Source organism: Bos mutus, chromosome 15, assembly GCF_027580195.1.
Source record: "Bos mutus isolate GX-2022 chromosome 15, NWIPB_WYAK_1.1, whole genome shotgun sequence".
Classification (NCBI taxonomy): Eukaryota; Metazoa; Chordata; class Mammalia; order Artiodactyla; family Bovidae; genus Bos; species Bos mutus.
This window is the reverse complement of record NC_091631.1, coordinates 73957012-73981855: the sequence shown is the minus strand read 5'-3', so window position 1 is coordinate 73981855 and position 24844 is coordinate 73957012. Positions and strand designations below refer to the sequence as shown.

The 24844-nt window shown below is 41.2% G+C and overlaps 1 long non-coding RNA gene across 1 annotated transcript in view; it reads right to left on the bottom strand.

Moving 5' to 3' along the window:
* Positions 1-59: 59 nt before the first annotated feature.
* LOC138990967 (uncharacterized) overlaps positions 60-24844 on the bottom strand; it is a 66988-nt gene continuing 42203 nt past the window's right edge. The window contains exon 3 of the long non-coding RNA XR_011466992.1: positions 60-263. This is a non-coding gene — a long non-coding RNA (uncharacterized lncRNA). The remainder of the gene's footprint in view (positions 264-24844) is intronic.

Sequence of the window (24844 nt, the reverse complement as noted above, 5' to 3'; positions counted from 1 at the left end):
ATTCACACGCAGAGAATGTTTTGAATTATTCTTGCCTTGGGACAAAGAGAGAAGCTCATCATAATCTTTCTGTTATTCATCATGGACGGACTCTCCTAAGAGTGTCATCTAAATGAATCATTTGTCCCAGAGGAAAACGCGATGATTTGTTGTTTTGGGTTTTGGTCTTGAAGTTATTCTGAACTCACGACATCTCCTTAGGTTGAAATTCAGTCCCTTGTTTGTCTTCAGGTATAGAGAACCTTAAAAAGGAAGATCAACACCTACAAAACATTTTAACATATTGAAACTGCTCACAAAATCATTCATTTTGGGTCTTTATTCACTCCTCAATACCATTATCTATCTGCAGTTTCCACATGAAAATAAAAATCTACTTTAAATCACTTAGAATTTGATCTCTAGGAACATCAAAAAAATATGAATAAGATAGTCAACAATGAATTTGAAACCTCCTTACAGTTGTAAGTTCCCAGAACAAAGAAGTGTTTCTGTCTGACCACTATGTACAGTTTCATGCAGTATTTCTTGCTTAATTGACCATAAAGCCAGATTTGATTTTAATCTTGAGCTTTGATTAATTAATGATTTTTGTCCATTTTTGTGAATTATAGTGCTCAATTTCATTAGTAACAAATAGAAGCATTTCAAAGTTCTTGTATTTTTAACAAACTGAGTTCAAAATTTCAAGTTTCCTGTAAAACTGAGAAGCAAAATACTTCAAATAGGAAATTTCAACTGACAAATTCACGAAGTTGAAGTGGAAACAAAATGGGTCTAAAAACCTCAAGAAATATGATACTAAGACCATATGAGAAAACGCATCTTAGATTATGAGGTTTTCAAACAAACCTGATCTGATCTTCTCAGGAGTCTTGTGTTGGAAAATCTGTTGAGATGGATTTCATCGAAGATGGCACATCGTTATTTTTCATGTAACACTTACCTCGGTATTATAATTGCTAATGTCTCAATTATTCAATATATGTTTATCTAATGCCTGCTGTAAATCAGATGCGCTGTTGAGCATTATCCTTTCATTCAACAATTATTTATTAAGTTCTTACTCTGTGCCAGGCACTGTTTTAGGGCCAGGGATAAAACAGTGAACAAAACTGCAAAGCACCAGGCTTCATGGACCAGTCAAAATAAAGAAAGGACAAATAAACCAAAAATTGTAAGTATGTCAAGGATGATGAATGCTCTGAGGAAAAGCAGGGAGCAGACTGTGTGGGTGCTGAGCCTGCTTGCCTCGGGGTTGGATTCCTCGCTCAGAACGGGGTGGTGGGTGCCGCCGCCTTTAGGCCGAGCTCCGGCCTCAAAGAGTCCATCTGAGGAGAGGCGCTGAGAGCCCTGGGCGAAGGAGAAGCCTCCCCCGGCAGTGGGGGCCGTTTCCCCAGACTCAGCTCTGCCACAGCCTCTGGTGCTGCCTGCTCCCTGCCGGTGATGCGGGCGGCTTTCTCCCACCTTCGCAGGGAGACAAGGACTGGCAGCTTCCGGTGTTCGTAGCTCCTGGGTTGCTAGTCTCTTCCGGCTTCGCAGCCATCACTCAGGGAACTCATTTCCTGCGTTAAAACCCTCCTGTTTCAAATGCTTGAGTGATTTCTGTTTTCTAGTTGACACTTGACTTAATTCTTTGAGTAAGGGGACAGAGAGCATGGTGGACGTGGGTGTTTCAGGGAGAATCACGCAGAGCCCTTGGTGAAGAGTTGATCCGACATCTGCAGGAAATGAGCAAGCAACCCAACCTGGGTGACACGGCACCCAGGAGGAACCGCGGGGGCAAGGGCCTGAGGCTCAGCTGCAGAACGGTGAGCTCCCATGACCTGGGGAAATTGGGCTAAGGGTGCAGGGAGGGACGGAGATGAAGTTAGGGAAGCGGCAGGGACGACAGGTGGTGAACGGTCTTGTGGGCCTTTGTACAGGCTTTAGAGTCCAGAGGTTTAAGAGGAGAAACATCACTTGACTTGCGTTTAAAAGAATCACAGGCTACTCTGAGGACAATAAACTGTAGGAGCAAAAGAGAGAAACAGGAGGTGTCTATCTGCCACCGCAGATGGTGGTGGTTAGCAGCGGGAAGCCTGAGGGTGTACTATGAAAATAGGACCGGAGAACTTGCTAGCTGACTGGGGCTGAATGGTGTGATGTGAAGAGAGGAGTCGGGTGTAACCCAACTTTGTCTCTGAACAACTGGAAGACTGGAGTGTGTACTCACTAACGTGACCAAGTCTTGGGGAGGAACAACTCTGAGGAGAAAATCAGTGTGTCCAGTTGCCAGTTGGATACACAGACCTGGAATTGGGAAGGGAGCCTGAGCATGGGTGAGGGAGAGGGCCATCTGGGGGATACAGTGTAGAGACACAGGATTGGATGGGGTCACTCAGATAAAAACGAAATCGAGAACTGCTCCCTAGTCATTGACAGGTTAAAGATAAAGATAAACTGTGTTGTGCATTTTGATCCCCACAGCAGTTTTATTTATGTACCTGGGCACATTCTTCCTGTGGGGTGTGCATCAAGTTCATGCCAACAATATATGTCATCATTATATTTTAGATGTACAGCTAATAAGAGCTTCCCAGGTGGCTCGGTGGTAAAAGAATCCGCTGGCCAGTGCAAGAGACACAGGATACACGGGTTTGTTCCCTGGGTGGGGAAGATCTCCTGGAGAAGGAAATGGCAACTCACTCCAGTATTCTTGCCTGGGAAATCCGGGACAGAGGAGCCTGGCAGGCCACAGTCCATGGAGTCACAAAGAGTCGGACATGACTGAGCATGCACATACACACATACATGTAATACATTTTTATCAGGTTGGAAAAATCTATAAAATGAGAAAACTGCCACCATGCCATCCTGAGGAGAGACCTATTATCTGTGGTGGAGGAGAACTGTACTTCTCCTTGCTAAGTGGCCTGCAAGCTCAGTTTCCAGTGGGCTCTTATGACTTTATTTTAGCAAGCATTATAAACACTGAAAGTTTTTTATTTTTCTGTAAGAATGGAACTTGTTTTAAGAAATCACAAAAAGAATCAATGCAGGAGTTTAAGATTAGAGGCAATATGTCTTTAAAAATTCATTTGATCGTTTTCCACCTCAGTCATTCAAATCAGGAAAGCATCTTCCTCAACACATATCAGAATGGAGCACCTAACTTATTTGAAGCAGATACTCAGAAGGAAAATAAGTTTTTTAAGCACTTATCTTCACTGTTAAAAATAGATTATCTGCAAGCTTATACGGTTACGGTGAAGATCGCTCAGTCATGTCCGACTCTTTGCAACCCCATGGACTGTAGCCTACCAGGCTCCTCTGTCCATGAGATTTTCCAGGCAAGAGTACTGGAGTGGATTGCCATTTCCTTCTCCAGGGACCTTCCTGACCCAGGGATCGAACCCGGGTCTCCCACATTGTAGACAGACATTTTACCGTCTGAGCCACCAGGGAAGTCCATGCAAGCTTATAAGGACTCTTTAAATAATCATAGTAATAGTGACCATGTATTAAACAATATTAAATAATACTAGTTATTTTATGTAATCTCATTTATCCTTGTAACAATCCTAAAAAATCCTAAAACTCCTATTGCACTTTATAAATAAAGAAGTGGGATTTAAGATTATTTTATTTTTCTTATCCAAGGTCATATGATAAATGTCAAAATCCAAATTCTGCCTCATAAAGTCTCATTTTCAATGTTCTCATGGAATATGAATGTTTTAACACTCTATTATGTCCAGTACTCACCACCACTCAAAACAAAACAATACATAATTTCCTTGCACACATTTGTTATTTACCTATGAGAACCTGATTCTTCTGTTCACTCCCCAGCCTGCAGCTGCACCCAGCAGGCTCCATTGTAGCATGTTTCCTGGTTCTTCTGTAATACGTTTCACCAAAGTTCTGATTTCACGATTGCTGTGGTTTATTTTCTCAATATGTGTAAAGGAAAAGGAAAGAACACAGTACCTTCCCTGTTAAGCAATCCTACAACACACCAAGTAACCAAAGGCAATAACCCAGTTGATGGTTACTGGACCCAATGGTGCCTGCATCCTTCCATGAAAACAGTCCTGCTTAATGCAGTTATCAAAGAGGCTCTGGGAAACTCAGAAGTCTCAACTCATCAGCCTCTTGGCCAGGAACTCCCTTATTTTATAGTAATTAAAAAATAACTAAAATATTGACTTGCAAGTGATTTATACAGAACTGCCTAAGCAAAGTATGACAATATGATGATTGAAATTCTGTATTTCACTAATTATTTCACATCCATGACCTTATTTGGTTCTCAAGATGACCTTGGGAGATAAAAAAGAAAATGGTGGTAATTAGTCCATTTAACGCAGAAAAAAAGTTAAGATACATACTGAGATGATAACAAAGATGGAATTCATATTAGATACCCTGGCTTGTGGTTCTGTGTTCTTTTTACTATAACTCTTTTCTGTATAATATTCTTTGCTTCTCCAGCTTCTTGTATGTTGTTCTTAATATTGTTTTAGCCTTTACTGACTCTTTTCCTAAATGTAAGGACCATGCCTTAAGAAGTTTTATATTTAATATAATGTCTAATACCTAAGAGGCCTCAAGGAATATGTATTGGGTTGGAATAAACAATCTTGTAATCATACTGTTATGATCTTGTTTAGGCCTTCATGTTCCCTGCATTTATCCCATGAGAAATAAGCCTTCCTGAGGTCTCAGTGGTGGTTTAGGAAATATTAAAATCCAACTCACTGCCTTGCATCATCCAAAGAAGACAAATATTCAGGAAATTTAAAATTTAACACCCCAAAACATAAATGCCAGTCACCCTAAGTGTTATAAGAGTGGAAACAGCTCTAAGTGGAAACAGCTGTTCACAAACCCACAGAGCTGCAGCTTTCTAAAGATGTTACATATACAGACAGCTAGTTAGTTAACCTGAATGAACAAGATGCTGATGTTTCTTGAGGAAGCTGCAGGTCAATCCTGATGGTCATCCAGTTGGCAGGGACAGTCCTAACACTCTCCAAATATTGCCTTCCCCTCTCCTCTGAGCTGGCCTCTCTGCTGGCTAAACTCAGCTGGGCCTCAGGCAGAGTCCAGACTGAGTCCCGTCACTTCTCATGGTGGAACCTGCCCACCTTTCTCCTTGGTTGCAGCCTCTGGGCCAGTGATACTGGGCTGGGTTGGAGTTGGAGTTAGACTGCCAGACCCTCCTTTTCTTATTCCTCATTTTGATTTTTCGTGGCCATGGGTAGTAGCTAGATCTTAGTTCTTTGCTTCATTCCCTTATGGGAACCTGACATTTTCATTGAATGATGTTGAGCTATTTATAACACCTGGGCTAGAGTCATCGTCTAGTGCTGAAACTCTGAAACCTACCCCTTTTGAGAAAAAGCTGTGATAACTGAGCTCTTCAAACTGAGCTTCAGTAAATCTGCAAAGGAAAATCATTTAAATCTTCTAATATCTGTGTGGAAGGGACTACCTTTTCTCCCCCCCAAAAACATAAAATACACTTAACAATTTCTTCCTTAGAGCAGTAATTCTTAATTCTAGAGGCATTCCTCAGTCAGTTTGACTGCTGTAACAAACTACCATAAACTGGGTGGCCTAAACATGAATTTCTCACAGTTCTAGTGGCTGGAAGATCAGAGTGCCAGCATGGTGGACTTCTTGGTGAGAGATCTCTTCTTGGTTATGTCCTCACATGGCATGTTATATCCTTCTTGGTGTGTATAAGCAGGGAGAGAGAGAGAGGAGATCTCCTGCCTCCTCCTCTTTTTATAAGGGCACTAATTTCATCATCAGGGCCCCACCCTTATGACTTAATCTAACCCTGCTTATCTCCCCAAAGCCCCATGTCCAAATACCATTACACTAGGTATTATTAATAGGATTTCAACATATGAATTTTGAGGGCATATAAACATTTGGTCCAAAGCAATGCCAATGCACAATTAGAATCATTTGAGAAGCTTTTTTATTTACTAATAATTAGGCTCCTTTCTCCCAGACCAATTACATTAGAATCTCAGGAGAGTGAGGCTTGAGATTACACATTTTTGAGAAGCTCCCAAATGACTATCAACTACAAATTGGCATTTGCCAAGAGCATTTGCCATCTGCTTCTGCAGAGACTGAATCCTGTGCTGCTGCAGCTGTTGACCCTCAACATGCCCTGAAGGCAGTTCAGGGTGAGAGTGAGGCATTCTGTGCTCCGGAGAAACTGGGGAACAGGTCTTTAGATAGATATTTTTAGGAACTGATTTCACGATCCCAGTCCTTTCATCTCCTCATATCTCAAAAAGCTTTCATGGTGACATCATCAGCCTGGTGACTATTAGAAAACCTTTCGTAAAGTAAGCCTTGATTGCATTGATCTCCACCTTCACCAAAATCTTATGCCCATGTGACACAGTCACTAAAGCCCACAAGCCTAGAGCCCATGCTCTGCAACAAGAGAAGCTGCCAAAATGAGATGCTCACACACTGCAACTAGAGCGTATCCTCCACTCACCACAACTAGAGAATGCCTGTGTGCAGCAATGAAGACCTATCACAGCCAAAAATAAATAAATAAACACATTTTTTTAAATTAACTGGAAGGTTTCTAAACTACAGATTGTTAGGCCCCACTTTAGACTTAAGGATTCATTAGGTGATGTTGATATGGTTGGTCCAGAAATGCCACTTTGAAATCACTATAGTGTGCCCTGCCCCCATCAGCACCGCTCCTGCTTTTTTGGTCCTCCTAACTCATTGTGGCTGCAATGGTCAAAGTCTGAGAGGACAGAAAGCACAACCAAGGAAGACAGGTAGAAAACCCCATCCCTCAACTGTGCTTGGATCTGGATCTATATGTTGTTATTGTTGTTTAGTTCCTCAGTCCTGTTTGACTCTTTGCCACTCCATGGATGCAGCACGCCAGGCTTCCCTGTCCATCACCAATTCCCAAAACTTGCTCAAATTCATGTCCATCGGGTCGGTGATGCTATCCAACCATCTCGTCCTCTGTCATCCCCTTCTCCTCCCACCTTCAATCTTTCCCAGCATAAGGGTCTTTTCCAAGGAGTCAGTTCTTTTCATCAGGTGGCCAAAGTATTGGAGCTTCAGCTTCAGTATCAGTCCTTCCAATGAATATTGAGGGTTGGTTTCCTTTAGGATGGGCTGATTTGATCTCCTTGGTGCCCAAGCGACTCTCAAAAGTCTTCTCCAAAAACCGCAATTTGAAAGCATCAATTCTTCAGTACTCAGGCTTCTTTATGGTCCAACTCTCACATCCATACATGACTACTGGAAAAAGCATAGCTTTGACTATACAAACCTTTGTCGGTAAAGTAATGTCTCTGCTTTTTAATACACTGCCTAGGTTTGTCATAGCTTTTCTTCCAAGGAGTGAGTGTCTTTTAATGTTATAGCTGCAGTCACTGTCAGAGAAAGCAATGGCAACCCACTCCAGTACTCTTGCTTGGAAAATCCCATGGACGGAGGAGCCTGGTAGGCTGCAGTCCATGGGGTTGTGAAGAGTCAGATAGGACTGAGCGACTTCACTTTCACTTTTCACTCTCCTGCATTGGAGAAGGAAATGGCAACCCACTCCAGTGTTCTTGACTGGAGAATCCCAGGGACGGCAGAGTCTGGTGGGCTGCCGTCTATGGGGTCGCACAGAGTCGGACATGACTGAAGTGACTTAGCAGCAGCAGCAGCAGCAACAGTGAGTGATTAAAGACAGCTGTGACAAAAAGGAGAGGGTGAAGTAATACAACTCCAGTGTTTGTGACAGCCCAGGGCTTTGTGGCTCAGCTAATAAAAAATCTGCCTGCAGTGCGGGAGACCTGGGTTTGATCCCTGGGTTGGGAAGATCCCCTGGAGAAAGGAAAGGCTACCCCCTCCAGTATTCCGGCCTGGAGAATTCCATGGACTGTATGGTCCATGGGTTCACAAAGAGTCAGACACAACTAAGCGACTTTCACTTTACTTTGACTTTTCAGGGCAGTCCAGGCAGCACTAACCAATCACCCCAGCTAGCTGGATTTTGGAGTGAGCCATTACTAAGTAGGGTGATTCCATCAGGGAAAGACAAAACTCGATTTCTAGGGGTTAATAGAAATCAATCAGGTTCCACAAACTTCTGCAGAGTTATTAGAAAATACGGGGTTTGGCCATTGACAACATTCAAACACCACTGACTAGAAGAGAATGAAACAAGATTACAGAACAAGGCATAGACCTGAATTAGCTCTCTCTTAACCTCTGTCTTAAGCTCTCTCAACTCTCATAGTTGAGTGGACCCAATAGGTCAAGTCTGGTTTTTACAATTTGCTGAGCTTAACTCTTTGAATCTTGACTATTTAAAAGTCTCCATGTGTCACCTAGTGAAAACTGTTTGAGCTAAAAAATGTGCTGTTTCATCTATTCTGCAGGGTCTGACCACTGTTTAGTAAAGGGAAAAATACAAACATATACAATCTACTCCAGTGCTTCTCTAATGTTAATGGGCATTTGAATCACTGAGGGAGTAGGGTACAATGAGATGCAAAATAGCCTTGAGTACAGCCTGAGATTCTTTGAAAAGCATTTGAATCTATCCCATCTGAACTGGTATTATAGATTATATCACAAATGTCAAAATCCTGAAAGAAAACATGGGAGAATTTTTTTAAACTTTTTTTTCCTTTCTACATAAGTTGCAAATCCAAAACCATAATAGAAAAATGAAAAATACGACAAAAATCTAAATTTCCCTAAGGTAAAAAGTACTATAATCTGGGCAAAACAGGAAAAATGTTTGCATGTGGAAAAGGATTGTTTCCCTTTTTAATGTTGAAATTTCTTCACTAAGAAAATGACTATCAACTTAGAAACTCAAATTGTCAAATGAGAGGAACAGTTCAAGGTCAATAGAAGGAAGGCTTACATATGAATCTATGCTCAATATCACTCATAGTTGAAATAATATAAAAAGTAATGGAGATATACATGTGTATATATAGATACAAATAACTTTGATGATCTTAGAGGTAATATGCATTTTACCTCTAAGATCATCAAAGTTATTTGTCTGCTTTTATATGTGAAACATTGTTGATGGGAGTTAATGAGAGTATAGGATAAAAACCATTACCACATCCTGCTAGTAGAGATGTAAACTGTTGCAATGTAGTTGATGGGCAATTAAAATACATATAGCTTATGATTCAGTGAAGACCATGTCCAGAAATTTATCCTAAGGATATATTTGCATATATACTTATGTGTTCCATGTCCAGTTCTAACTGTTGCTTCCTGACCTGCATATAGGTTTCTCAAGAGGCAGGTCAGGTGGTCTGGTATGCCCATCTCTTGAAGAATTTTCCACAATTTATTGTGATCCACACAGTCAAAGGCTTTAGCATAGTCAATAAAGCAGAAATAGACGTTTATATGCAGGTCAGGAAGCAACAGTTAGAACCGGACATGGAACAACAGACTGGTTCCAAATAGGAAAAGGAGTATGTCAAGGATGTATATTGTCACCCTGCTTATTTAACTTACATGCAGAGTACATCATGAGAAATGTTGGGCTGGAGGAAGCACAAGCTGGAATCAAGATTGCCGGGAGAAATATCAATAACCTCAGATATGCAGATGATACCACCCTTATGGCAGAAAGTGAAGAGGAACTAAAAAGCCTCTTGATGAAAGTGAAAGAAGAGAGTGAAAAAGTTGGCTTAAAACTCAAAATTCAGAAAACTAAGGTCATGGCATCTGGTCCTATCACTTCATGGCAAATAGATGAGGAAACAGTAGAAACAGTGTCAGACTTTATTTTTGGGGGCTCCAAAATCACTGCAGATGGTGACTGCAGCCATGAAATTAAAAGACGCTTACTCCTTGGAAGGAAAGTTATGACCAACCTAGATAGCATATTCAAAAGCAGAGACATCACTTTGCCAACAAAGTTTCATCTAGTCAAGGCTATGGTTTTTCCTGTGGTCATGTATGGATGTGAGAGTTGGACTGTGAAGAAAGCTGAGCGCCGAAGAATTGATGCTTTTGAACTGTGGTGTTCGAGAAGACTCTTGAGAGTCCCTTGGACTGCAAGGAGGTCCAACCAGTCCATCCTAAAGGAGATCAGTCCTGGGTGTTCATTGGAAGGACTGATGTTAAAGCTGAAACTCCAATACTTTGGCCACCTCATGCGAAGAGTTGACTCATTGGAAAAGACCCTGATGCTGGGAGGGATTGGGGGCAGGAGGAAAAGGGTATGCCAGAGGATGAGATGGCTGGATGACATCACCAACTCGATGGACATGAGTTTGAGTAAACTCCAGGAGTTGGTGATGGACAGGGAGGCCTGGCGTGCTGTGATTCATGGGGTCGCAAAGAGTTGGACATGACTGAGTGACTGAACTGAACTGAACTGATACATATGTGTGTATGTGCACATATACACAAGGTTGAGTTTCCCCAGAAAATCACTGTGGCCCTGCTTTTAGTAAATTGTTAGAAATATCAATATGAATAAAGGACCAATTAAATACATTACTATACATCATTACAACTGAATACAATGCAACCAGTAAAAAGACTAAAATATAACATACCATTGATATTAAAAGATATCTAAGGACTTTATCAAAATTAAAAACCTTTGCCCCATGAAAGGCCCTCTGAAGATGACAAAGAAACAAGCCACATTCAGAATACCCTGGACCCCACAGCCAGCCATATAAAGAACTAGCCCCTATCCACCATCAGGCACAAAATCAGGGCCCTGCAGCCAGAGACCTCAAGAAATGGCTCGAGCCACCAACTTGGTGGCACCAGATCTCAGACAACTTGCACCCCTCAGCAAACCACCCCAGGATCCAGCTGTACTTGCCAGTGGGCCAATACCAGCTTTGGAACACCCTAGAGCCCACAGCCAGCAGTGTCAGGAACCAGCCCCACCTACCAGCAGGCCAACACTAGAACTGAGATACCTGACCCTGCAACCACCCACCCCAGAACCCAGCCCTACCCACCAGCAGACCATCACCAGCCTGAGACCCCAGGTTTCTATAGTCAGCTGCCTTATAATGAGGCCCCAGCTACCACCAGCCAGCAGCCTCCTCAGGCCAGGGGCCAATGGTGCCTACCAGACTTAACATAGTAGTCAGCCCTCTACAACAGAAAGATTCAGAGTTCACATAGGGGGCACCCTTAGAACATATAGTTCTAGTGACCAGAAGGAGTGCATTTCTGGGATGCATAGGATGTCTCATACCAAAGGCCACTTCTCCAAGATTGAGAAATCTAACCAATCTACCAAATACACAGAAATAAGATTAGCAAATCAGGCAAAATGAAGCAACAGAGGAACATGTTCCAAATGGAAGAACAAGATAAAATCCCAGGAGAAGAACTAAATGAAGTAGAGATAAGTGACCTACCCAATAAAGAGATCAAAGTAATGACCATAGAGATGACCAAAGAACTTGAGAGAAGAATGGATGAACAGAACAGAGAAGTTAGAAGAAGAACCAGAGATGCAGAATACAATAAATGACATAAAAATTACACTAGACAGAATAAATAGATTATACAGAATAATGAATCACTGAGCTAGAAGAGTAATGGAAATCACTGATATTAAACAGAAAAGTGAAAAAATAATTAAGACAAATGAGGACCATTTAAAAGACCTCTGAGACAATAAAGAGTAACTTTTTAAATTATAGCATTTGCATTATAGGGGTCCCAGAAGGAAAGAGTGAGAAAGAGGCATAGAATATTTGAAGACATAGTTTAAGACATTGAAGACAAGATACACTATATTTTAAATGCCAAAAATTAAAGAGAGATTATTAAAAGTAGCAAGGGAAAAGCAATAAGTTATGAAAAAGGAAACTTTCATAAGGCTAAGAGCTGACTTTTCTGAAGAAATCCTGAGGCCAGAAAAAAGTGGCACAATATATTTAATGTGATGAAAGAAAAAACCTACAACCAGGAGTATTCTTTTCAGCAAGGCTTTCATTCAGATTTGATGGAAGAGATCACAGATTTACAGACAAGCAACAGCTTAAAGGGTTCCACTCCACCAAACTAGCTTGACAAGAAATGTTAAACAAACTTATCTAAGTGAAAAAGAAAAGGCCACTACTAGAAACATGAAAATTACAAAATAAAAAGCTCATTGATATAGGCAACTATATAGTAAAAATGGTAAATCAGCCATGTACAAAGTTAGTCGGAATGTTAAAGACAAAAGTAGTAAAATTAGCTACATCCACAATAAATAACTAAAAGATATACACAAAAAACAATGTAAACTGTGATGTCAATAAAGTAATTGGGGTGAAGGGAGGCAAAAATGTCAAAATGTGCTTGAAACTGAAGATCAGGAACTTAAAATAATCATTCATAACCAAAATCTATAATAGGTACACATATACATACACAAAAAGGAATCTGAACACAACACTAAAGATAGTCATCAAATAACAAAGGAAGAAAACAAAAACAGAATGACCAAAAAGAACTAGAAAACAGCCCCCAATTAACAAAAATGGAAATAATATACATCTTAATAATTACTTTAAATTTAAATGGAAAAGCACTCCATAACAAACATAGGATGGTTGGATGGATATAAAAAAAAGACTCATACATATGATGCCTACAGTAGACTCACTTCAGACCTAAAGATTCACACAGATTAAAAGAGGATGGGTTAAGATATCTTTTGCAAATTGAAATAAAAAGAAAGCTAGGGTAGCAAGACGTATCCAACAAAATAGACTTTAAAATAAAGACTGCAATAAGAGATAAAGAAAAACATTACAAATTCATCAAAGGATCAATCTAAGAAGAAGATACGACAATTTAAAATATATATGCACCAAACAAAGGAGTTCCTAAATACATAAAGTAAATATTAACAGACACAAAAGGAGAAATTGACAGTAACACAATAATAGTTGAAGACTAACACCCCACTTACATCATTGGAAAGTTCATCCAGACAGAAAATCAATAAGGAATCACTGGCCTGAGGGACACATTAGACCAAAGGAACTTAACAGATACATAAAGGACATTCCATCCAAGAACAGCCCAATACATATTCTTTTCAAGTGCACTTGGAATATTCTCCAGGATAATCAGATGCTAGGCCACTCATCAAGTCTGAATAAATTTTAAAAACCTGAAGTCATATTAAGGATCTTTTCCAATCACAATGCTATGAGACTAGAAACCAACTACTTGGGGGGAAAAAAAACTGCAAAATATAGAAGCACTTGGAGACTAAACTTACGGTTCACTGCTGAAATCAAAGAACAAATTTTAAAAATACCTGAAGGCAATTGAAAACAAAAGCACAACTTTACAAACTCTATGGGATAGAGAAAACGAAGTTCTAAGAGGGAAGTTTATAGCAATACAAGCCTACCTCATGAAACAAGAAAAATCTCAAATAAACAAAAATCTAAAATAAACATAATCTTGTGCCTAAAGCAACTAGAGAAAGAAGAACAAACAAAACCCAAAGTTAGTAGAAGGAAAGAAATCATAAAGCCCAGAGCAGAAACAAATGAAATAGTGACTAAACTATAATAGAAAAGACCAATGAAACTAAGACCTGGTTTTCCAATAAAAGAAAGATAAAAATTGGTAACATTTATCCAGACACAAGAAATGAAGATAAGATCCTCTTGGAATCAAAATTAGCAATGAAAAGGAAGAAATTACAACCAACACCACAGAAATAAGAAGAATCACAAACAATTACTAAGAATAACCATATGCCAATAAAATGGACAAACTAGAAGAAATGGACAAATTCCTAGCAATGTATAATATCCCAAGATTGAACCAGGAAGAAATGGAAAATATAAACAGACCAGTTGCTGCTGCTAAGTCGCTTCAGTCATGTCTGACTCTGTGCTACCCCATAGACGGCAGCCCCCCAGGCTCCCCCTATCCCTGGGATTCTCCAGGTAAGAACACTGGAGTGGGTTGCCATTGCCTTCTCCAATGCATGAAAGTGAAGAGTGAAAGTGAAGTCGCTCAGTCATGTCCAACTCTTAGCGACCCCATGGACTGCAGCTTACCAGGCTCCTGCATCCATGGGATTTTCCAGGCAAGAGTACTGGAGTGGGGTGCCATTGCCTTCTCCAGGAAATCTTCCCAACCCAAGGATTGAACCCAGGTCTCCCATACTGTAGGCAGACACTTTACTGTCTGAGCCACCAGGGAAGTCTTGGTTCTTGGTAGGACACAAAGGGGAATATATACCCAATGCAAGAAAATTTATTGAAAATAAGAAAGAACAGAAAGAACACCTCAAGATAGAGGTTGGTCAGGCCAAGTGATGTAATGGCCCAGGAGGGCTGAGGTACAGAGTTTTTAAGGCAAAGTCATTTGCATAATCCAGGGGTTGTTGAATGGCAATCTTCATTGACAGTTGCAGATTATATAAGAAGGTGGTCTACCATGCATATCCTTCCCATAATTCAGTCTGTTATAATTCGATGCATGTATTCATGGAATATTTATAAACAGTTAATGAGCCCAATGGGCTTCCCTTGTGCCTCAGCTGGTAAAGAATCCACCTGCACTGCGGGAGACCTGGGTTTGATCCCTGAGTTAGAAAGATCCCCTGGAGAAGGGAAAGGCTATCCACTCCAGTATTCTGGCCTGGAGTATTAAAAAGAAGAGAGATTACTTTGCCAACAAAGGTCCGTCTAATCAAAGCCATGGTTTTTTGAGTAGTTATGTATGGATGTGAGAGTTGGACCATAAAGAAAGCTGAGCGCTGAAGAACTGATGCTTTTGAACTGTGGTGTTGGAGAAGAGTCCCTTGGACTACAAGGAGATCAAACCAGTCCATCCTAAAGGAGATCAGTCCTGAATATTCATTGGAAGGACTGATGCTGAAGCTGAAATTCCAATGCTTTGGCCACCTGATGCAAAGAACTGACTCACTGGAAAAGACCCTGATGCTGGGAAAGATTGAGAGCAGGAGGAGAAGGGGGCGACAGAGGATGAGATGGTTAGATGGCATCACTGACTCAATGGGCATGAGTTTGAGCAAGCTCCGGGAGTTGTTGATGGACAGGGAGGCTGAAGTCCATGGGATCTCAGAGTCGACATGACTGAGCAACTGAACTGAACTGAATGCGTCCGGTGGCACCAAAGGTTATCTGAGTGCCTGATAATGTGAGATGCGCGCATGTTCTAGAGTAGGGAAGTCCCACCAGTGGGCCAATGGGGAATGTTTCTAGCCCCCTGACTATTTTGGAGTACTGAGGGGCATATTTGGAGTGGGCCTGGTGAATTGCTTGGTGGGATTAGGCAACCATTGGATGTTTAGCTGAAGGGGCTGCCTCTCATTGCTTTTGGCTGCCTTCCTGTCTAACAAGACCACAGTGATATATCACTGCATCTATTAGGACAGCTAAAATGAAAAACAGTGACAATACCAAATGTTGGCAATATGGAGAAAATGACCTCTTATATATTGCTAGTGGGAATGAAAAATGTACACTTGGGAAATTAATATGGCAGTATTTTTAAACAAAACGTATATTTATACAATGCAACCATTTCACTTCCAAGCATTTGTATCAGAGAATAAAAACCTAGATTCACATGAAACCAATAAACAATTGTTATAGCACTTTTAAGTATTTTTTAATTGAAGTATAATTGACATAGTTTCAGGCATATAATATAATGATTTGGTATTTGCATATACCGCAAAATGATCACCACAATAAGTCTGATAAAAACCTGTCACCATAGATGGTTACAATTTTCTTATTGTGATGAGAACTTTTAAGATTTACTCTCTTAGCAACTGTAAAATATGTACTACTATAGTATTATTACCTAGAGTTACCATCTGTGCATTATACCCCTAGGACTTACTTATTTTACACCTGGGAGTTTGTACATTTTGACCCTCTTCATTCATTTCATTCACGCCCTACTCCCTTGAGTCTGGTAACTATCCAACTGTTCTCTGTTAGTCAGCTGTATCTATGAGCTCAGTTTTTTTGTTGTTGTTTTAGATTCTACATGAGTACTACAGCAGCTTTATTTGTAATAGGCAGAAACAGAAACAAACAAAATGTATCCTCAATAGGTGAATGGCTAAACAAATTGTAGTACACCTATTTTAGGGGAAGCACACCGACTGAAACCGCCCACCCTGGCCAGACACCATAGTAACCATTTGCATGAGTTGTTTTACGATAGGGGGTCCTGGTAAGGAACACGGAACTAATAAGCCACCACCAACAGTGAGAGTTCAGGAAAGTCCAAAAAGTGACACCACGTGTCCAACCACCTCCCAGAATCCTCGCTGGCATCCACCTTGTCTGAACAAGGTGTGCATCACCAGGAAGGACTCTGAGTAAGAATGATTGGCTAAAAACAACCCAGAAACTAATCCCATCACCATAAAACCACAGTGCCAGAGCAGTTCTCCTGGGTTCCCTTACCCTACTGCTCTCCATCTGGGCGCCCCTTCCCAATAAAAGCTCTTGCTTTGCCAGCACCTGTGTCTTCTTGAACAATTCATTTCCAAGTGTTAGACAAGAGCCCACTTTCGGGCCCTGGAATGGGTCCCCCTTCCTGCAGTACGTATATTGTGAAAATAAGAATTAATTAACTCAGCAATTCTGCTTTATTGACTATGCCAAAGCCTTTGACTGTGTGGATCACAATAAACTGTGGAAAATTCTGAGAGAGATGGGAATACCAGACCACCTGACCTGCCTCTTGAGAAACCTGTATGCAGGTCAGGAAGCAACAGTTAGAACTGGACATGGAACAACAGACTGGTTCCAAATTGGAAAAGGAGTACGTCAAGGCTGTATATTATCACCCTGCTTATTTAACTTCTATGCAGAGTACATCATGAGAAACGTTGGACTGGAAGAAACACAAGCTGGCATCAAGATTGCTGGGAGAAATATCAATAACCTCAGATATGCAGATGACACCACCCTTATGGCAGAAAGTGAGGAGGAACTAAAAAGCCTCTTGATGAAAGTGAAAGTGGAGAGTGAAAAAGTTGGCTTAAAGCTCAACATTCAGAAAACGAAGATCATGGCATCCGGTCCCATCACTTCATGGGAAACAGATGGGGAAACAGTGGAAACAGTGTCAGACTTTATTTTTTGGGGCTCCAAAATCACTACAGATGGTGACTGCAGCCATGAAATTAAAAGACGCTTACTCTTTGGAAGGAAAGTTATGACCAACCTAGATACCATATTCAAAAGCAGAGACATTACTTTGCCAACAAAGGTTCGTCTAGTCAAGGCTATGGTTTTTCCTGTGGTCATGTATGGATGTGAGAGTTGGACTGTGAAGAAGGCTGAGCACCGAAGAATTGATGCTTTTGAACTGTGGTGTTGGCGAAGAGTCTTGAGATTCCCTGGGACTGCAAGGAGATCCAACCAGTCCATTCTGAAGGAGATCAGCCCTGGGATTTCTTTGGAAGGAATGATGCTAAAGCTGAAACTCCAGTACTTTGGCCACCTCATGCAAAGAGTTGACTCATTGGAAAAGACTCTGATGCTGGGAGGGATTGGGGGCAGGAGGAGAAGGGGACGACAGAGGATGAGATGACTGGATGACATCACTGACTCGATGAACGAGAGTCTGAGTGAACTCCGGGAGTTGGTGATGGACAGGGAAGCCTGGCGTGCTGCGATTCATGGGGTCGCAAAGAGTCGGACACGACTGAGCGACTAAACTGAACTGAACTACTACACACAAGAATTTGGATAGATTCAGAAGGACTTTATGCTAACTGAATTCTTCCTTTCATATGTACCTCCGCTATACTGGGACAATTCTGTTTCCTTGTTTACTTTGCTTCTTGAATTCCCCCAGCTCCTCAACAATCACTGTGGCAAGTGGCAGCATCTGATGGATTGAAGTTTTCAGTTCAGTCGCTCAGTCATGTCCGATTCTTTGCGACCCCATGATTCGCAGCACGCCAGGCCTCCCTGGCCGTCACCAACTCCCGGAGTTCACTCAGACTCATGTCCATGGAGTCAGTGATGCCATCCAGCCATCTCATCCTCTGTCGTCCCCTTCTCCTCCTGTCCCCAATCACTCCCAGCATCAGAGACTTTTCCAATGAGTCAACTCTTCGCATGAGGTGGCCAAAGTACTGGAGTTTCAGCTTTAGCATCATTCCTTCCAAAGAAATCCCAGGGCTGATCTTCAGAATGGACCGGTTGGATCTCCTTGCAGTCCAAGGGAATCTCAAGACTCTTCGCCAACACCACAGTTCAAAAGCATCAATTCTTCAGTGCTCAGCCTTCTTCACAGTCCAACTCTCACATCCATACATGACCACAGGAAAAACCATAGCCTTGACTAGACGAATCTTTGTTGGCAAAGTAATGTCTCTGCTTTTGAATATGGTATCTAGGTTGGTCATAACTTTCCTTCCAAGGAGTAAGCGTCTTTTAATTTCATGGCTGCAGTCACCATCTGTAGTGATTTTGGAGCCCCAAAAAATAAAGTCTGACACTGTTTCCACTGTTTCCCCATCTGTTTCCCATGAAGTGATGGGACCGGATGCCATGATCTTCGTTTTCTGAATGTTGAGCTTTAAGCCAACTTTTTCACTCTCCACTTTCACTTTCATCAAGAGGCTTTTTAGTTCCTCCTCACTTTCTGCCATAAGGGTGGTGTCATCTGCATATCTGAGGTTATTGATATTTCTCCCAGCAATCTTGATGCCAGCTTGTGTTTCTTCCAGTCCAATGTTTCTCATGATGTACTCTGCATAGAAGTTAAATAAGCAGGGTGATAATATACAGCCTTGACGTACTCCTTTTCCAATTTGGAACCAGTCTGTTGTTCCATGTCCAGTTCTAACTGTTGCTTCCTGACCTACATATAGATTTCTCAGAAGGAAGCCCTCATTCACATCTGGAGAACAAAAATCACAGATGGCTGTGCCATTTCTTACTAATATGGCAGGACATATTTTCATTTCACATTTTAAAATGCCTTTAGCCCCATCAGATATATAATAACACATCTCTTAAAACACTTCTAAATTACTCAGTGATCAACAACCCAAATGCCTAATGGGCCAGGCAGGTAAGATGTTTATTAGGCCATGCGTGGTATTTAGGAAATGGCTGAGACTGTGACAAACTGGAAAGAACTCCAAGACAAAGCACTCAAATGCAGATGTTTATATGACTCAGCCTGGGCCAGACAAAAAACAGCAATGTCCTGCCAGCAGTCACAAGCAACCCATCCTCGTCTGCCTGCTGTGGCATCCTGTTTCACTGCAGACAAGTCTGATTACTAGAAACATCTTTATGCTGAGCTGATATTTATCTGTGGCGATTTCTCCCTATGACCTCTAGTTCTGAGCATTTCCTTCACATGAGAAGTGTGGACCTGATTTCAGAGTACATTAACTGGACTTGTTGGCACGCAGTTAAGAACTAGTTCCTTTATTAAGTGCCCAGAGCTGCCTACATGCAGGCAGTGTTTGTCCTCACACAAACCAGGGTAAATGCAAACTCTGTCATTTAACAGATCTAAGACATTGAAAATGTGATTTAATCTTTAGATATCTTCCTATTCAAAATGAGGATAATAATAATAATAATGGCCAATCTGCAGAGTTACTATGAGGATCAAAGATGCAAACATTAAAATGCCAATTAGATGTCAAGGAAAATGCTTTTGTCAGAAAATGATTGTGACAGAGGACACGCTGGGGCTTGTTGTTCAACTTTCTTGGATTTTGTGAGTGGAAAATATGCCAATTTTCAGAATAATTTCATAGCCAAGGATCCAAGGTTGAGATTCCTTTGTTCCCAATCTACCAGGCTCGTTTCCTCATTTTGCCACTAGATGGCAACTGCTCCCCAGAGCATTTGAGCTCCAAGGATGTAAAATCTCCAAAGTTTCTCAGAGGCTTTCTTTGATGTTACAAATCAGGCCTAGAGCTGCACCAAGTAACAGGGAGGCCTTGTAAAGAGAATTTGTTTTACTCAATAATTAAGAAATCCAGGGCCCTTTCCTGAAATTGAACCAGGGAAGGGGCGATGGTCCAGAAGAGCCACGTGTGACTCCCTCACTCCCTCAGCCAGCCTGGGTTTGCTCCTGCCACACACAAGGCCTTTGCACCTGCTGGCCCACCCTCCTGGACCCTCTCTCCGCTGCATTTGGACAGCATGCTCCGTTATCCCTTTCCTTACTAGCTCGCAGGCCCCTTACCGTAAGTCCCAGGACTGCTGGGGCTGTGCCGTGTTCCCTAGACCATCCCCAACCTCAATAGATGTGCCCACTACATAATGATAAACATTCGCTCAATAAATATTTGGCAAACGAGAGTTAAAGAGCACCCAAGTTCTCAAACGTTGCTCTTCCACTACCTGAAACAACACTGTCTCTCTTTTCCTTACGAAAGCAAATCCAGGTGCCAGAGAATGAGAGAGACACTGCAAACAGCCCGGAACTGGGTGTGGCAGTGGTCCCCACTCCCCACCGATGGAAATCACATCTCATCTCCGACGTGTACCTTGAGTCTCCAGTGACGACAGTAAGGCTAATAAACTAACCTGAGATACTGGAGGAAAGTCGGGAATGATGCATTTCTTTCCTTATCAGTAAACATTGCTCCTAATATAATAGTCATTGTGGAGAAAAAGCTGTTGCCAAAATCCCAGATTCCTTTGTTTGGTACGTGCGTCAAACTCAAATTAATTCATCCTCTCCTTCCACAGTCTGTCTCTGACGATGGCGTCACGGCTGCAAGACTTCGGTCATTGCTCTCCTTGGAACCCACAGGTGGTCGTCACCTTCTAATGATCCTGCTTAAACCTAGGCAAAATGGCTGTCTGGGGAGGCCTTACAAATAGCTGTGAAAAGAAGAGAAGCGAAAAGCAAAGGAGAAAAGGAAAGATATAAACATCTGAATGCAGAGTTCCAAAGAATAGCAAGAAGAGATAAGAAAGCCTTCTTCAGCGATCAATGTAAAGAAATAGAGGAAAACAACAGAATGGGAAAGACTAGGGATCTCTTCAAGAAAATCAGAGATACCAAAGGAACATTTCATGCAAAGATGGGCTCGATGAAGGACAGAAATGGTATGGACCTAACAGAAGCAGAAGATATTAAGAAGAGATGGCAAGAATACACAGAAGAATTGTACAAAAAAGATCTTCACGACCCAGATAATCACGATGGTGTGATCACTGACCTAGAGCCAGGCATCCTGGAATGTGAGGTCAAGTGGACCTTAGAAAGCATCACTACAAACAAAGCTAGTGAATGTGATGGAATTCCAGTTGAGCTATTTCAAATCCTGAAAGATGATGCTGTGAAAGTGCTGCATTCAATATGCCAGCAAATTTGGAAAACTCAGCAGTGGCCACAGGACTGGAAAAGGTCAGTTTTCATTCCAATCCCAAAGAAAGGCAATGCCAAAGAATGCTCAAACTACTGTACAGTAGCACTCATCTCACATGCTAGTAAAGTAATACTCAAAATTCTCCAAGCCAGGCTTCAGCAATATGTGAACTGTGAACTTCCTGATGTTCAAGCTGGTTTTAGAAAAGGCAGAGGAACCAGAGATCAAATTGCCAACATCCTCTGGATCATGGAAAAAGCAAGAGAGTTCCAGAAAAGCATCTATTTCTGCTTTATTGACTATGCCAAAGCCTTTGACTGTGTGGATCACAATAAACTGTGGAAAATTCTGAAAGAGATGGGAATACCAGACCACCTGATCTGCCTCTTGAAAAATTTGTATGCAGGTCAGGAAGCAACAGTTAGAACTGGACATGGAACAACAGACTGGTTCCAAATAGGAAAAGGAGTTCGTCAAGGCTGTATATTGTCACCCTGTTTATTTAATTTACTCTGTAAATATGCAGAGTACATCATGAGAAACACTGGACTGGAAGAAACACAAGCTGGAATCAAGATTGCTGGGAGAAATATCAATAACCTCAGATATGCAGATGACACCACCCTTATGGCAGAAAGTGAAGAGGAACTAAAAAGCCTCTTGATGAAAGTGAAAGAAGAGAGTGAAAAAGTTGGCTTAAAGCTCAACATTCAGGAAATGAAGATCATGGCATCTGGTCACATCACTTCATGGGAAATAGATGGGGAAACAGTGGAAACAGTGTCAGACTTTATTTTTTTGGGCTCCAAAATCACTGCAGATGGTGACTGCAGCCATGAAATTAAAAGACACTCCTTGGAAGAAAAGTTATGACCAACCTAGATAGCATATTCAAAAGCAGAGACATGACTTTGCCAACAAGGGTCCATCTAGTCAAGGCTATGGCTTTTCCAGTGGTCATGTATGAATGTGAGAGTTGGACTGTGAAGAAAGCTGAGCACTGAACAATTGCTGCTTTTGAACTGTGGTGTTGGAGAAGACTCTTGAGAGTCCCTTGGACTGCAAGGAGACCTAACCAGTCCATTCTGAAGGAGATCAGCCCTGGGATTTCTTTGGAAGGAATGATGCTAAAGCTGAAACTCCAATACTTTGGCCACCTCATGCGAAGAGTTGACTCATTGGAAAAGACTCTGATGCTGGGAGGGATTGGGGGCAGAAGGAGAAGGGGACGACAGAGGATGAGATGGCTGGATGGCATCACTGACTCTATGGACGTGAGTCTGAGTGAACTCTGAGACTTGGTGATGGACAGGGAGGCCTGGCGTGCTGCAATTCGTGGGGTCTCAAAGAGTCGGACACGACTGAGCGACTAAACTGAACTGAACTGAACTCTTTCTAAACCCTTTCAGTCAGCTGCATACCACTTATGAGACTTTTGGCATATGTGAACTATTGTTTGCTAAGTATTCTTTGATTTGGCTCTTTTTCCTACGAATAGAGTGTAAATGTAAACTTCACTTTCACAAATGAGATTGATGTGTTCACCAGTCATCCTAATTCACATTAAAATAAATACTAAATTATTAAATGTTTATCCATCTTTCACTGAAAAATATAAAATATTTCACACTCCTTGGCCAGCACAGTACTGGGCCATGCTGCTTACCCTGTTGGATCTGTATGCCTTTTAGTGTTTGCTTTGGCAGCACATATACTAAAACTGGAACAATATTTGAGTTTTACAAGAATGAAGTAGTTGATCTTCTGTATTACAATGTGCACATATTTAACAATACTTAAATGTTTACACTTAAATGTTTAAGAAGGCAGATTTCATATTGTGAGTTTTTTGCCACAAGTATGAGTGAGAAAGCAAAAAAAAAAAAATTATGAATAAAAATAAAAGAGAGAGAGCCAGAAATGCATAGTTAAAGTAATACAGGACCTCAATTCTAGACTTCAGTCTACTGCTTGATTAGCTTTGATATGTTCGGCAATTCACTCAATAGTTACTTTCTCTTATCTCTTACATACAGATAATGCCACATGCTACAGATCTTTAAGATACTATAGTAAAAATTAAATTAGCAACTTTTGGGGTAATATTGTGAGAAATGTAAAGTACCCCATAAATCAATATTTTAATTATTGTATTAAATAATAACTTTTATTCACACCAGAATCAAATAATAATAATACAGGACCATAATGATAGGCTCTTGTCAATAATTCAGTAGAAATTGTTATTAGATTTCAAACCAATCAAACCTTTCAAGGGAAACTGTGCTTCTCATAAAAATAGAATTTTCTAGACTAAGTTTCTCCAGGAGGCAAAGTTTTCTCTTTATTTTGGGCATATAAATACAGTGAAGATGCAGTTCAAAATTTTTTATTCTGGCAACAAAAGATTGAAAATGACTTGTGTTCAGACCAGAGAAACTGAAAAGTTCAGCATCCACTTGCCAAATACAAAGTCCTATATGCTGAAAATTTTGAACATGTTCTCAAGTCTCATCTTGGTCCTGCGCACAAGATGAGACACAAATTAACCTGGATTTTACACACAATCAATGCACTTTCTATACACAAATACAAACAGCTCAATACTGCAGGTGGTATTTTCCCATAAATTTAAGTATTTATTTGCATCCATGGAGTCCCTTAGCTAGAGGAAGTTCTGGTGCCATTTTTACTTTACTGCATGTTGCTTTTCACTTTGCTTAACAAACATAATCCAGGGAAGTTCGTAATACACTTAACACACAAATACTGTTGGTTTTACAATTTCTGTCAACATAGGTGAAAAGCACATCAGAATTTTATTTTATTAAAAAAGAATTACTTCTAAATAAAAAAGATCTTGAGGCTATTTATTCTTGGTAGGAGTAAACTTGAATTTATATGCCAATTTTGAGGAACTGGCAATGGCTATCTGGAATGCTGTGTTGTACACGAAGAGAAAACACGCCATAACACTGTCTTAACTGCCAAGGGCCCAGGTGGCCGGGGTGAGGTGACTGGTCACCTACTTGCCATTTTTCATCTAGTTCAATCTTAAACTCTCCAGACATTATTCCCCATCAGTTCTCTTTCTCCCACCGCCATTCCCTTATTGAATAAGCAGTAGAGCCAAGTTTTCCCAGAGACAGTAGTAAGTAAGGGAGGAAGGAAAAGTCTGGCAACTCTCCTGACCCCAGAGTGATGATGATGCCTTAGGGGACCCAGAGCCACCAGGAAGGAGCTGAAAGGCTGAGAGATGATGTGCTAGATGGGGCGTTTCAGCAAGGAAGGCAAAGAAAGAAACTCAAGGCACGGAACCAGCCAGACACAAGAGGATCCTGGCAGGTAAACACTGTTTAATGTGATGACTGTGTATTAAACCTGAAATCAGCATGTAGCCCCTGTCAGTGAGCCAGCAGGATGCCTCTAAGTGCTTACTCTGGCTCTTGCATGTGTATATTTTCCTGCTCTAACACATAC